Source organism: Oryctolagus cuniculus, chromosome 13 (genome assembly GCF_051225735.1).
Source record: "Oryctolagus cuniculus isolate XC-2025 breed Fujian yellow rabbit chromosome 13, ASM5122573v1, whole genome shotgun sequence".
NCBI lineage: Eukaryota > Metazoa > Chordata > Mammalia > Lagomorpha > Leporidae > Oryctolagus > Oryctolagus cuniculus.
The window spans coordinates 54,412,333-54,425,053 of record NC_142879.1 but is presented as its reverse complement, the minus strand read 5'-3'; the positions used below and the strand labels follow the sequence as shown (position 1 = coordinate 54,425,053).

Sequence of the window (12,721 nt, the reverse complement as noted above, 5' to 3'; positions counted from 1 at the left end):
ACAGCAACAAAAGAATGAGCTTAGAAAAACCAGTGCTGGCTGGAGAAGAGAGGCCAAGTTAGGTTGGAGGAGAGTAGAAAGTATGCTTTTGATTGGATAGCTACTGCAGTATGAGCTGTCTGCCACTTAGATATTTGAAAATAATCAGCTGTGGGCTAGTGCTTGCAAAGAGACATTTTCATTCCACAACTTTATATCTTCAGTGTTGGTGATTTACAATTAGGTGCCACTAAAACTATTAGGTAAAAACATAAAAAGATCCACTGATTTTTTTTTTTCTCAGAACCTAATTGCTGAACACTGGCTGTGCCTATGCTCAGTTTTGCCCAGTGATGGAACCAGGGAGTCATGATGCTGGCCAAATGGTGCCCAGGATGAAAACCCTAGATTTAAGTGGAGTAATAACAGCTTTTGTGATTCTGTGTGCTAATGTAGCACACTTTTGTAAGATCTTAGAAATGGCAAGTATCCATTAGTGCATGTTGACATGCTGCTTTGGGCAAAAATGTATTGTTTGATCTCACAATTTGTACTTTCAGTGACAGCAGTTAAAACAGGCATAGAATGGTGGTAGTGATGCTATTCTATTGACAGATAACTGGAACTTCACATTTAATTGTATAAAACATACTGTGGGCAGTAGGCAGCCAGTAAATGTTTGTTCCTTGTACCCCTCAGTACGGTTGATATTTTTACCACCTTCCTGCCTGCCATTCTGACTTTACTGAATCAACCTGTAGACCAGAGAATTAATAAAATGTTATTGTAGAAGAGATGATGGGGAAATCGGTATATCATGCAGATACCATACAAAATTCTCTTGTGATGTAAAAATTGCAGTTTATTATTGCTTGTGCCTAAGCTGTTTAAGTGAATATTAAAGGGCTTGGAGAAAATTTTGGCTTGGTGTATATTTGCAGAAGTGAACACTGCTGAATTTGATGCGGTGGCATCTAACCTTTTTTAGGTGGTTAACATCTCTTGGAGGATGTCAGGAGGGAAATAGCTGCTTCCCCAGGAGAATGTACGTTTGCTTTTGACTTCAAGGGGTCTCAGATTCTAGGTAAAGAACTCCAGCTCTGGTGTCACTAGGTGCAGGGTTATGAATAGTAATGGTAGTTCAACTTCACCATGTATCAGAATCATCTGGAAAGTTTAAAGCAACAGGTTACCAGGCAGCAGGTGTGTAGGACCCCATGCACATATTAGTGTTTCTGGCAAGTTCTTAGGTGATGCTCCTGTAGGTCTGAGATCACTGAAAATAACAGTGGAACTTAATGGTCACGTGAGAAACATGAATAGGAAATCCTTACAGGATAATAGCTTTGTTGAGGTCAAAGATGATGTTAATAGGGGCCAGCATTGTGTAACAAGTTCGTGTCCTGGTTGCTCCATTTCTGATGGCCTGGGAAAAAAGCAGCAGATGTCCACCTAGGACCCCTGCACCTACATGGGAGACCCAGATGAAACTGCAGGCTCTGTTGCAGCCATCTGGGTAGTGAACCAGTAGTGGATGGAAGAATTCTCTAAATTAGTTTAGGAAATTTCAGAAAGTTGGCCGGCACCGTGGCTCACTAGGCTAATCCTCTGCCTTGCGGCGCTGGCACACCAGGTTCTAGTCCTGGTTGGGGCGCCGGATTCTGTCCCGGTTGCCCCTCTTCCAGGCCAGCTCTCTGCTGTGGCCAGGGAGTGCAGTGGAGGATGACCCAAGTGCTTGGGCCCTGCACCCACATGGGAGACCAGGAGAAGCACCTGGCTCTTGGTTTCGGATCAGCACAGTGCGCCAGCCGCAGCGGCCATTGGAGGGTGAACCAACGGTAAAGGAAGACCTTTCTCTCTCTCTCACTGTCCACTCTGCCTGTCAAAAAATAAAAATAAAATAATAAGAAAGTAGCCTACCAGCTAGACCAGTTCAAAATAAATTCCATATTTGTTCTTCAGAAAAATCAAATGATTTTAAAGGCCATGACTTCTGAAAGCAAATGAGAGGGCAGTGTGGAGGTTGGAAACCTTTAATTTCCATTTATACTGATAAAGGAGTCACATAATTTATATAACATTGACAAAATAAGCAGGAATTCTGGGATATTCTATAGGATTTACCCAGGTCTATAGTTTTTTATTTTTTAAGTTTGATTTGAAAGGCAATTACAGAACTATCCACTGGTTCACTGTGCAAGTGACTAACAGCCAGGGCTGGGCCAAGTCCCACTCTTATGGGCATGCTGGCCTTTCAAATGGCAACATCCTGCTGTGCCACAATGCCAGCCCTGTGTTGTAATTTCTACTAGTTTTTTTTTTTTTTTTTTTTTTTTTTGACAGGCAGAATTAGAGAAATTGACAGAGAGAAAGCTCTTCCTTCTGTTGGTTCATCCCCCAAATGGCTGCTTCAGATTGGCGCAGCCAGGTGTTTCCCTCCTGGTCTCCCATGTGGGTGCAGGGCCCAAGCACTTGGGCCATCCTCCACTGCCTTCCCGGGCCACAGCAGAAAGCTGGCCTGGAAGAGGAGCAACCAGGACAGAATCCGGCGCCCTGACCGGGACTAGAACCCAGGGTGCCGGCGCCGCAGGCAGAGGATTAGCCAAGTGAGCCCCGGCACTGGCCTCTACTAGCTCATTTCTAAGGACTATGGCTTTGATCATTAGAATCCCCAGGGTAAAACAGTTAAGTGCTCAGTAAATAATGGAAGGCCTAATGGGCAGAAGAAGGATAAGAATTTTTCACAATGAAATTCAAGAGTCTTAAGGCAAATAAAGAGGAAAAGACACATGATTGTGAGGAGTGATACAATCTTTACAAACAGCATGGACAGAGCCTTGGGATTAAGAAAAGTATTAGACTGCTGCCTTCCACTGTGTTGTTCCTCAGCTGCTTGCAATGGCTGGGGCAGAAGTTGAGAACTAAATTCAAGTGTCCCACGTGGGTGGGTAGAATCCAGTTAACTTGAGACTCCTGTCTCAGAATCTGGAGTAGCAGGAAGTTGCAGTTGGTAATTTGAGCTGAGAATCCAACCCAAATACTCTGATTTGAGATGTGGGTTATTGACTGGTGTCTTAGCCACTGGGCTAAATGCTCCCTTTTGTTTTTGTTTTTAAAGATTTATTTGAGAGGCAGAGAGAGAGGTCTTCCATCCGCTGGTTCACTCCTCAGATGGCCGCAGTGGCTGGAGCTGTGCCAATGCTAAGCCAGGAGCCAGGAGCTTCCTCCAGGCCTCCCATGTGGGTACAGGGGCCCAAGGACTTGAGCCATCTTCTGGTTTCCTAGGTTATAGCAGAGAGCTGGATCAAAAGAGCATCTGGGACTTGAACTGGGGCCCATATGGGATTCCAGGACTGCAGGTGGTGGCTTTACCTGCTACGCCACAGCATTGCCCCCCCCCCCTTTTGTTTTTGAAACATAATTTGGGAGTCATTCTGATTTCACTCTTCATGAAAATTTGTCATATGAGGGAGAGTAAATTTTGCACAGCTCATTGAGGCTATTGTTCTGTGGACCAATCTATATTCCCAGGCCCTTTGAAAGGACAGGATTATTCTGCTTTATTATTTTTACCTTGTGCTTGATGGACTGTAGACAGCAGAGTCCAGGATAGCATCTCCTGTAGAACTTTGAAGACTTGGGATTTTGTTGTCTTTCACAGGTGACTGATTTTTATGTTCACTTACACATCCAAAGATAACCAGGGGCAAACATGGTGCAATGGGTTAAACTGCCTCTTGGGACACTGGCATTCCAAATCGGAAGTGCCAGTTTCCATTCCTGCTACTTCACTTCCAATGCAGCTTCCTTTCAATGCATACCATGGGAGTCAGCAGATAATGGCGTGAGTGCTCAGGCCACCAGTGTGGGAGACCCTGATGTTGTACCTGGCTCCTGGCTTTGGCCTTGTCCAGCTCTGGCTGTAGCAGACAAGCGAACCAGCAGATAGAAGAGCTCTCCTTCCCTTTACTTCCTCCTTACCTCCCTCTCCCTCTCTTTCAAGTAGATGAAAATAGCTTTTTTTTTTTTTAAGATGGTAGATAAAATAACCTGACCTTAATAAATTTAATGAAAAAATACAATACTTTCCAGGCATTACATCAGACATCTGGCAAGCTCAACTTAATATTATTACTGCATAAAATAATTTAAGAATGATTGTGGGCTGGCGCCGTGGCTCACTTGGCTAATCCTTCACCTGCAGCACTGGCATCCATATGGGCGCTGGGTTCTAGTCCCAGTTGCTCCTCTTCCAGTCCAGCTCTCTGCAGTGGCCCAGGAAGGGCAGCGGAGGATGGCCCAAGTGCTTGGGCCCTGCACCCGCATGGGAGACCAGGAGGAAGCACCTGGCTCTTGGCTTTGGATCAGCACAGCGCCGGCCATAGTGGCCATTTGGGAGGTGAACCAACAGAAGGAAGACCTTTCTGTCTCTCACTGTCTGTCAAAAAAAAAAAAAAAAAAAGATTGTAATCTCAACAATGGGTACTGTGGTTTGCATTCTGGCTCTCATACTGGTTGTCTGACCTTGGGATTTAACTGCTTGGGTACTTCATTACTTAGAAATACTTTCTGAGCTTAGCTTCCTCTTCATTACATAGGAGGAAAATTCAAATGATATTTTGAAATCATTTGCTTATTTACCTTCTTCCTTGTTAGGAAGAACCATGAGTTTGTAGGTTTTATTTTTCTTTGGATCCTCAGTATCTGTCTCCCATATTGATGAGAAGTTGTAACTACAGGTGGAAGTGAACTCAAGGAGGCTGGGCAGTCTTCTTACCTTGAGCTGAATTAAAATATTCTTGTCCTTGAAAAAATAGAGAAGAGATAGTCTTATACCTGAAAAATTAGAAACGACTCTCTGTGCTAGGCCTTACGCTGATTGTTTTAATTAAAAAGGAAAGTTTCAGGACAGAATGAACAGTGAGTTGAAGGATTTTTCTGTGCCTTTGTTTCTTATCAGACACAATACCAGGCAACATTCAGATGCTTTCATTATAACTCTCAACTGTCTGCTAAAGGTGAGATCTCTTCCTAAACCACGTTGGACCCCATTCTGAAGTGGGCCCTGTGTTCATCTGCGAGCCACATCCAAATCTCGGGAGAGTAGGCGGTAGAAAGGGAAGTGCTATGACACGATTCTCCAACAGAAAGTGACATTCAACATTCTTGACTTCAAGCGGGAAATTTGCAGAATTTACGTGTGCTTACTGTTGCCGTATCTAACTTCTGCATAAGGCCAATTGTGCACTTGCTTAAAAAACAGTAGTAATTTTATCTATCCTAGGGAAAAGGAAAGATCACTCCATGTAGAGCACGCAGGTGACAGATAAGTGTCATAATTCTTGGGGACCTGTGAAGTCGTGTCAGCAGCTGGAATGGATTCTGGCCTAGACAGCATCACCTCTTCCTTCAGTGTAGGTCTAGTGTCTGTTTCATCTGTGTACATCTCCCATTCATCATACCTCCAGAGAAACATTCATCATACCTCCAGAGAAATGCAGGAGTGTCCCTAGGTTGGGCAGGGATGCACACACAGACACCTTAGAGGCCGTGGACCTTGTGTGCCATACCTCCCATGATGACTGTAGACTTGGGCAACTTAGTACTGCTTGGCTGCAGGAGTGGTTTCTTATTTATTTATTTTATTTGACAGAGTTTGTGAGAGAGAGAGAGAGCAGAGAGAAAGGTCTTCCTTCCGTTGGTTCACTCCCCAAATGGCCGCTATGGCCAGTGCTGTGCCAATCCAAAGCCAGGAGCCAGGTGCTTCCTCCTGGTCTCCCATGCAGGTGCAGGGCCCAAGCACTTGGGCCATCCTCCACTGCCTTCCCGGGGCCACAGCAGAGATCTGGACTGGAAGAGAAGCAACTGGGACAGAACCAGCACCCATATGGGATGCCAGCGCTGCAGGCGGAGGATTAACCAAGTGAGCTACGGCGCCGGCCCCAGTGGTTTCTTTTGAACACAGTTGGGCAAGCCAGCCATTTAATGCAGAGAGAGCTGCCTAAAGCAACCTGCCAAGGGAGGCTACCTGGTAGGAAGGTACTTAAAACTCGTGGAGTCCATATTGGACTGACTGCCTTGCTCCCTGTAAAAGATATTTAGAATATGGTAGATTCCTGCGATTTTGCTTCAGAGAAGTAAATGACAGCTGAAAGTAGATGATGCCTTCTGTTAAAGTTCTGGCCTAATCTTACTAGTCTTGACACCAGTAAGGGGCCTGCATTGTGGCACAGCGGGTGAAGCTGCCACCTGTGACATCTGCATCCCATATGAGCACCAGGTTCAAATCCTGGCTGTTCCACTTCTGATCCAGCTCCCTGTTAGTGCTCCTGGAAAAAGCAGCAGTTGGCCCACGTACTTGGGCCCCTGGAGACCCGAACGGAGTTCCTGGCTCCTGGCTTCAGCCTGGCCCAGCCCTAACTGTTGCCATTTGGGGAGTGAACCAGCAAAAAGTTATCTCTTTTTCTTTCTCTCTCTAACTGTCTTTCAAATAAATTGAGGGAGATTTTTTAAAAAGTCATCAGTAAGCCAGTGTTCCTCTAGTTCAGCTTATACTATGCTCTTTAAATATTATGTTATTGCTTTAAAAAATGTAAAGCAGCATCTGTGTAATGTTTTTATAGTTCTAAATGGTTTAACATTGACTTCTGTATGTTGTAGAAGCCAGGATATTAACAGAGGACAGATTATCAAATTCATGATTGAAGTGGGTTAAGTAGTCTTCTAGGCTTGAATATGAGCCATCTTAGCACAGGCCATGCCATATCACAGTGCTTTGAGGACAAAAAGTGATAAACACATCCTCATCATCAGTATGCACTTTTTTTTGGATTGTTTTGCAGCCCCTAGGTAAGCATTAGGCTAGCAGTGCTTTTTAAAGAGGTGTGGTTTATTTTTTTATTTTTTTATTTTTTATTTGAGAGGCAAAGAGATAGACAGGTAGATGGACAGATGTCCCTCTTCTGGTTCACTGCCCCAATACCCACAATAGCTGTGACTAGGACTCCATCTGGGTTTCCCACAAGAGTGGCAGGGACCCAAACACTTCCCACCTGCTGCTTCTCAGGATTTACATGAGCAGGAAGCAGGGTTACAGAGCAGAGCCAGAACTTGAAACTATGCACACCAGCAGGGGCTGTGGGCGCCCGAGCAGTGTCAACCAATGTACCAATGCCTGCCCCATTGGAGCCTTTTTTTTTTTTTTTTAAAGATTTATTTATTTATTTGAAAGTCAGAGTTATGCAGAGAGAGAGAGAGGTGTTCCATCCACTGGTTCACTCCCCAACTGGCTGTAATGGTCGGAGCTGTGCCGATCCTGAAGCTGGGAGCCAGGAGCTTCTTCTGGGTCTTCCATGCAGGTGCGGGGGCCCCAAGGACTTGGGCCATCTTGTACTGCTTTCCCAGGCCATAGCAGAGAGCTGGATAGGAAGTGGAGCAGCTGGGTCTCCAACTGGCGCCCATATGGGATGCCGGCGCTTTAGGCCGGGGCCTTAACCTGCTGCGCCACAGTGCCCCCCCTACCCCGTGCTTTTTTTTTTTTTTTTTTTTTTTTTTTTTTTTTTTTACTGTTGCTCACTGCTGTGTCCCAGCACCTAGAATGGTTTGTGGCACAAGTCAGGCACCTCAATAATAGCTAAATGAAAACTGTTATTAGTGAAGCCTATCAGGCTATCACACCTGAAACAACAGAAAAGCATGGGCGGGTGCAGCAGTTAAGATGCCACTTGGGGGATGCCAGGACCCATATGGGCCCTCATTCCAGCTTCCTGTTAATGTCACCTTGGGATGCAGCAGGTGATGGTGGCTCAAGTACTTGTGTTCCTGCTGCCCACATGGTAGCTCCTGGCTTTGGCTTGGTCCAGCCCTGGCTATTGTGGGCTTTTGAGAGTCAGCAACAGATGGGAGATCTCTTTCTTTCTTTCTGCCTTTCAACAAAACAAAACAAAACAAAAAAACACAGGTCCTAGGCACAAACTAACATGAAATACTTGTAGTAAGGGTTATGTCTCTCAATTACTCAATTACAGTTTATGCCTTTGCCACAGCCACTCTTCTTCCAGGTAAACAGTTAATTGGATTAGCTTCTTCACAGTGACTGGAAGGCGACTGCAGGGAACATCTGACCAGCCCTGTAAACATGAGCCCTGAGCAACAGTGTTGTTTGCTATTGTAAATACTAGTCACTGTCAGCTCAAACTAATTTACAGTGAAGTCATTCATTCCATTCTGATAATCATTAGATACCTTGCAGCCTAAGGAGTAATCAAATACCCAAATCAAGAAAAAGTAGTTTTCAAGAGTTTAGGTTGGTTGGTTTAATTACAGTGAATATTCGTATATGGAGGCACCTACCTCACTGCCCCCAGGGTGTTTGTGTGCACACATGCACATGTTTGGGTTTATCAGGATGGGTTTATCAACCCCAGTGGTTAAAGCATCCGTACACTGGTCATACTGTGTGTCGCTGTAGTGCATTGCCATGAAACAAGGGAACTAATAGGTGAGCTGTACTGTATACTGTACCGTGTATGCTTGGAAACGCAGTCTCCACGGCATAGGGTTCTGGGCAACTGAGGCATAGGACACTGGACCAGTTAGAGAAGCAAAAGAAATTAAAAAATCAGCGAACATCATGTCAGGTACACTTTTTGTAAAACCATGTTCCTCCCTTTTTACTCCATGGGCAAAATTCTACATCAGGGCTGCTCTTCAGAACGAGGGTTAGACGCGGGCTAACTTCAGCCAAAGAAGGGGACCGGGCGGACAGCAAGCTTTGCGCCCTCTGCTTCTTGGATCCCGGGCCAGGGCGTAGGCGCTTCGGGAAGGTGAGGGCCCTGCGCGTGGCTTGTTTCCACCGCAGCGCGCAGGCGAGGGAGGGCCCGGGGCGCCCTCTCGTGGCGGCGCCCCGCCAGCGGCGCCAAGCCCCTGCCGGCCTCCTGCTCCGGGGCCGCGCGACCCGAGCCGAACTCGGATTCTGGAAATCACAGCGATCTCACAGTGAAATGAAGGTGCTCCAACAATTTATTAGTGTGTGTGTGTGTGTGTGTACCAGAAGTGTACGTTTTACGAAATCTGGTTTCCGTCCGTTCTGAGGAATTAAAAGTTCATGCCGCGGCGGCATGCCAGGTGAGAGATGTGTGTGAATCCCCAGGGCTGCTGACTTGGCGGGGAAGGGGCCCAATCCCAGGTCCACGTCCGGGACCGAAAGCAGCGTGTGCGCCATCTTTTCTGGTAAAGAGCAGAACCTGGTGGAGGGTCTCACTCCGTAACTATTCAGGTCCGATGGTCACCAGGCAAAAATGGAGGCAGCGAGGTGGCTGTTAGCCCGAGGGGGTGCTGCCGCTTACGACCCAAGTGCCTCATTCCCGGAGCGGGCGACCTACCCCGCGCCGTTACCCGGGACGGCCTGTCCGGGCCCTCTGTCCGCTCGGCCGTCACGGCCGTCGCCCCAGCGCTTCCTCCCCCGTCTTCCTCATCTGCACTTCCACCGCTGTACCGGACACTTCCGGTGGCGCACAGGCAGCCGAGTTCGTCCTGCCCGCCTGGCCACGAGCATCGCGCTCCGCGGCTGGCTTCGGCTGCAGCACAGGGAGGCGTCTCTATCAGACGTAGGTCCCGCCCCAGCCACGGCCTAGTGACCTTATCCAGTGTCTGCAAGTATGATCTCCGACACCTCACGGCTCCCACAGGGGCATTGCCTGCCTGGTCTCCCGCTATGAACCCCAGATGCACGTCCGCGGGTCCCACCTGGCTTCCTCTGATTGGATGTCTGAGAGGTCTCTCAAGCCTAACAGGCCCCAGTGACCCTCCCCTTCAGACCTACCCTGCTTGGTGTTTCCCCAGAGCCCGGCCCATGGACTGTAGGCTTCTATTTCATGCTCATCTCCTTCCAGTTTTGTTCCTTGCTGCATCTGCAGGGCTCCCAACAGCATCCTGGATGGTACTCTCAATGGCGAGTGAAGGAATGAATGGAACAGCAGGTGAATAGTGAGCCTTTAATTAGTGGATCAATGGTAGCTATTGTTTTACATTGTCCCTCTTAGCTATCTAATCTGAACAGAAAACTGAAAAAAAAATTGCATAGGCAGAGAGCAATTGGAAACATCTGGAAACATCTTGGAAACATCTGGACAGCCCTGAGCCAGGGCTGTCCACCAGTCAGTATCTTTAAAAGGAGGTGGGGGTGGTGTGGGAGTGTTGTAAGAGAGGGGACTATCCTGCATGCAAAGAACTTAGAGACATGTGACTCGATGGGGTGGGGGAGTGTGGCGCAGCACCTTAAGCCATTGTTTGGGATGCCATATCCCTATCTGAGTGTCTGGGATTGTTTGGGATGCCATATCCCTATCTGAGTGTCTGGGATTGTTTGGGATGCCATATCCCTATCTGAGTCTCTGCACTTCTGATTCAGCTTCCTGCTGATGCTCATGGGAAGGCAGCAGAAAATGACCCAAATGCTTGCGTCTGCCACCCACATAGGAGACCAGGACGCTGGCTCTTGGCTTCAGCCTGGCACAGTCTGCGTTGGTCGTTGCAGGCATTTGGGAGTGAACCAAGGAAGGGACCAATATCTGTTTCTGTCTCTCCCAGAAAAGAAGGAAAGAAGGAAGAAAAAGAAGGAAAGGAAGGCAAAGGAAGGAAAGAAGAGAGAGAAAAAGAGAAAAAGAAAAGAGGAAGGAAGGCAGGCAGCAGGTGGCCCCAGAAAGCATGCTAGGAGCTGTTGTGGAAAATCAGGCGGCAGACTCTTTCCATCCTATTGTTTCCAAGCAATCTGGCAGCCAGGGCTCCAGAGACTGCTAGTGGGTGAGGACCCTGCAGCTCAGCGGATTCAGCTGTGCCTCCATGCCGTTCTCACAGAGGCTGCTGAGAGATGATGGGTGTCCCTGGGCTGCCGGCTCTTCCTCTGACACTGGCAGTGACCACTCGCTCAGCTGCCAGTCTGAGCTAAAAGGGCACTTGGTGTCAGGCCACACCCAGAGTCTACTCCATACCACACCCCCTCCTTCCAGTAGTACAGATGATGTGTGGTTTGTGAATGTGGAAAAACACCCCTAAATTGAAAGAATTCTCTCCCCAGCTAAACAGAAATAAGCTTAGACAAGAAGAGCACTTGGTGTTGGGCAACTGATGTGTTGGAAGATGCTCAGGACGGGTGTTTTTTGCTGTCTTCAAAGTAAGCTTGGGGCAGAGTAAATCCATTTTACCATTTTCACTAGGTAATGGGATTGCAGGTGAGTTTTGCTTCTTACTTAAACTTTCCTGTATTTTTTTTTTTGTATTTGCCAGAACCATATGCTATTCTCGTGCAAAAGAAGAGAAAGGGTAGCATTTTGTCTAGTCTACTGTGCCAGTTGGGACACTTTCTCTTGTGACTGACACAAACTCAGATCACACTGGAACTGGCAGGGGCTTTGTTGCTTGATGGCAGGTGGGTTTGGGGCTGCAGCTAGTTCTGGGGTTTCCATGAACGTAGAGCTGGTTTCTATGTCTCTTTTCATCCACAGGTTTCCCCTCTCAGTTGGGCTGTGTTTTTAGCCACATGCTTTGTGCATGGTCATAGTACAGCTATGGTGGTTTCAAACGTGTCCTTCCAACTTCAAGTCTAGTGGAACAATTTCTAACCGTTACTCCTGGAAAGCTATTTTTTGCATCTGATTAGCTCCAGTTGGCACATATCCCCACCTGGAAACCAACCACTGCTCTGGCCAGGGACATAGCGTAACTGCTTGGCTAAAGCCTCTGTTCCATGCCTCATTCCTGAGATGGAGGTGGAGCACTCTCTCCAACCACATAAGGTTAGGGGTAGGGGAAGGGTAGTTCCTGGAGGGAATTTGACGTTCAGTCACCAAAGGGGGAATGGATGGAGGGCAGCCAGGAACTCATAAATGCTCAGTCTGCCTGACTACTTCCAGAAAGGACCGGCAGTAATGCAGGGGGAATAAACCTTGGCCTACAGAGAGCTGCTCTATTTGAACCAGAGTTTAGCTCTGAGCTTCCTGGTGAAGCGGGAGTGGGTCATTGCTGCCAGCCTCATACGTTCCATGTCTTGTGACGATGCAGTGTGCAGGTGTGGACACAGAAGGGCGAGTGAATAGTGAAGCCAAGTTTCATGAGGAGGGTATACCTGGCTGAGCAGGTGAGCATTTCAGGAAAGAACCGAGAGCCTAGTCTGCATTCAGACTGGAGCTTGTATGGGTTTGGATTTAGGTCCTCCCACCTATCTGGGCTGTCCAGCTGGGTGGAGGGCTTCACGGGTGTAGAATCGTAATGGCTGCCTTGGTGCAGGGCTGATGAGATAGCCCTAAGCTGCCCCCAGAGAGAGGGCTGGGATTCTCTCAATCAGGTTATTGAACAACGAGAAGACTTTTGATATGTAATTGTGGGCTTGCCTCTACATTTTTCCTCCTTTCACCACACAGCAATTCCCATTTCCTTTGGCACCTCTTACACATATAGTCTGACATCTACCTATTCACTTTAACAGTGGCAGCCAAGGCAAAAGGCAAAGTCTTGTTCATAAAATGTTAACTCACCAGGATTAAACAGTAAGGAAGAATCAGCACCTCTGATAAAACTTACCTGTGGTCCCAAGGTGGATAGAAGCTGTCTTCTTCCTCTTTTACCCCCTTCCATCTGCATTATCTCACTGTTTTCACTTTTGCCCCTTCTTGGCCCATCTTTGTCTTTTTCTCACGGCACTGAGATCAGTCCTGATTCTCTGTCTCTGCCCAGAGTCATCATT

The 12,721-nt window shown here is 47.4% G+C and overlaps 1 long non-coding RNA gene across 1 annotated transcript in view; it reads left to right on the top strand.

Moving 5' to 3' along the window:
* Positions 1-8,825: 8,825 nt before the first annotated feature.
* LOC103350930 (uncharacterized) overlaps positions 8,826-12,721 on the top strand; it is a 221,876-nt gene continuing 217,980 nt past the window's right edge. The window contains exon 1 of the long non-coding RNA XR_016218998.1: positions 8,826-9,105. This is a non-coding gene — a long non-coding RNA (uncharacterized LOC103350930). The remainder of the gene's footprint in view (positions 9,106-12,721) is intronic.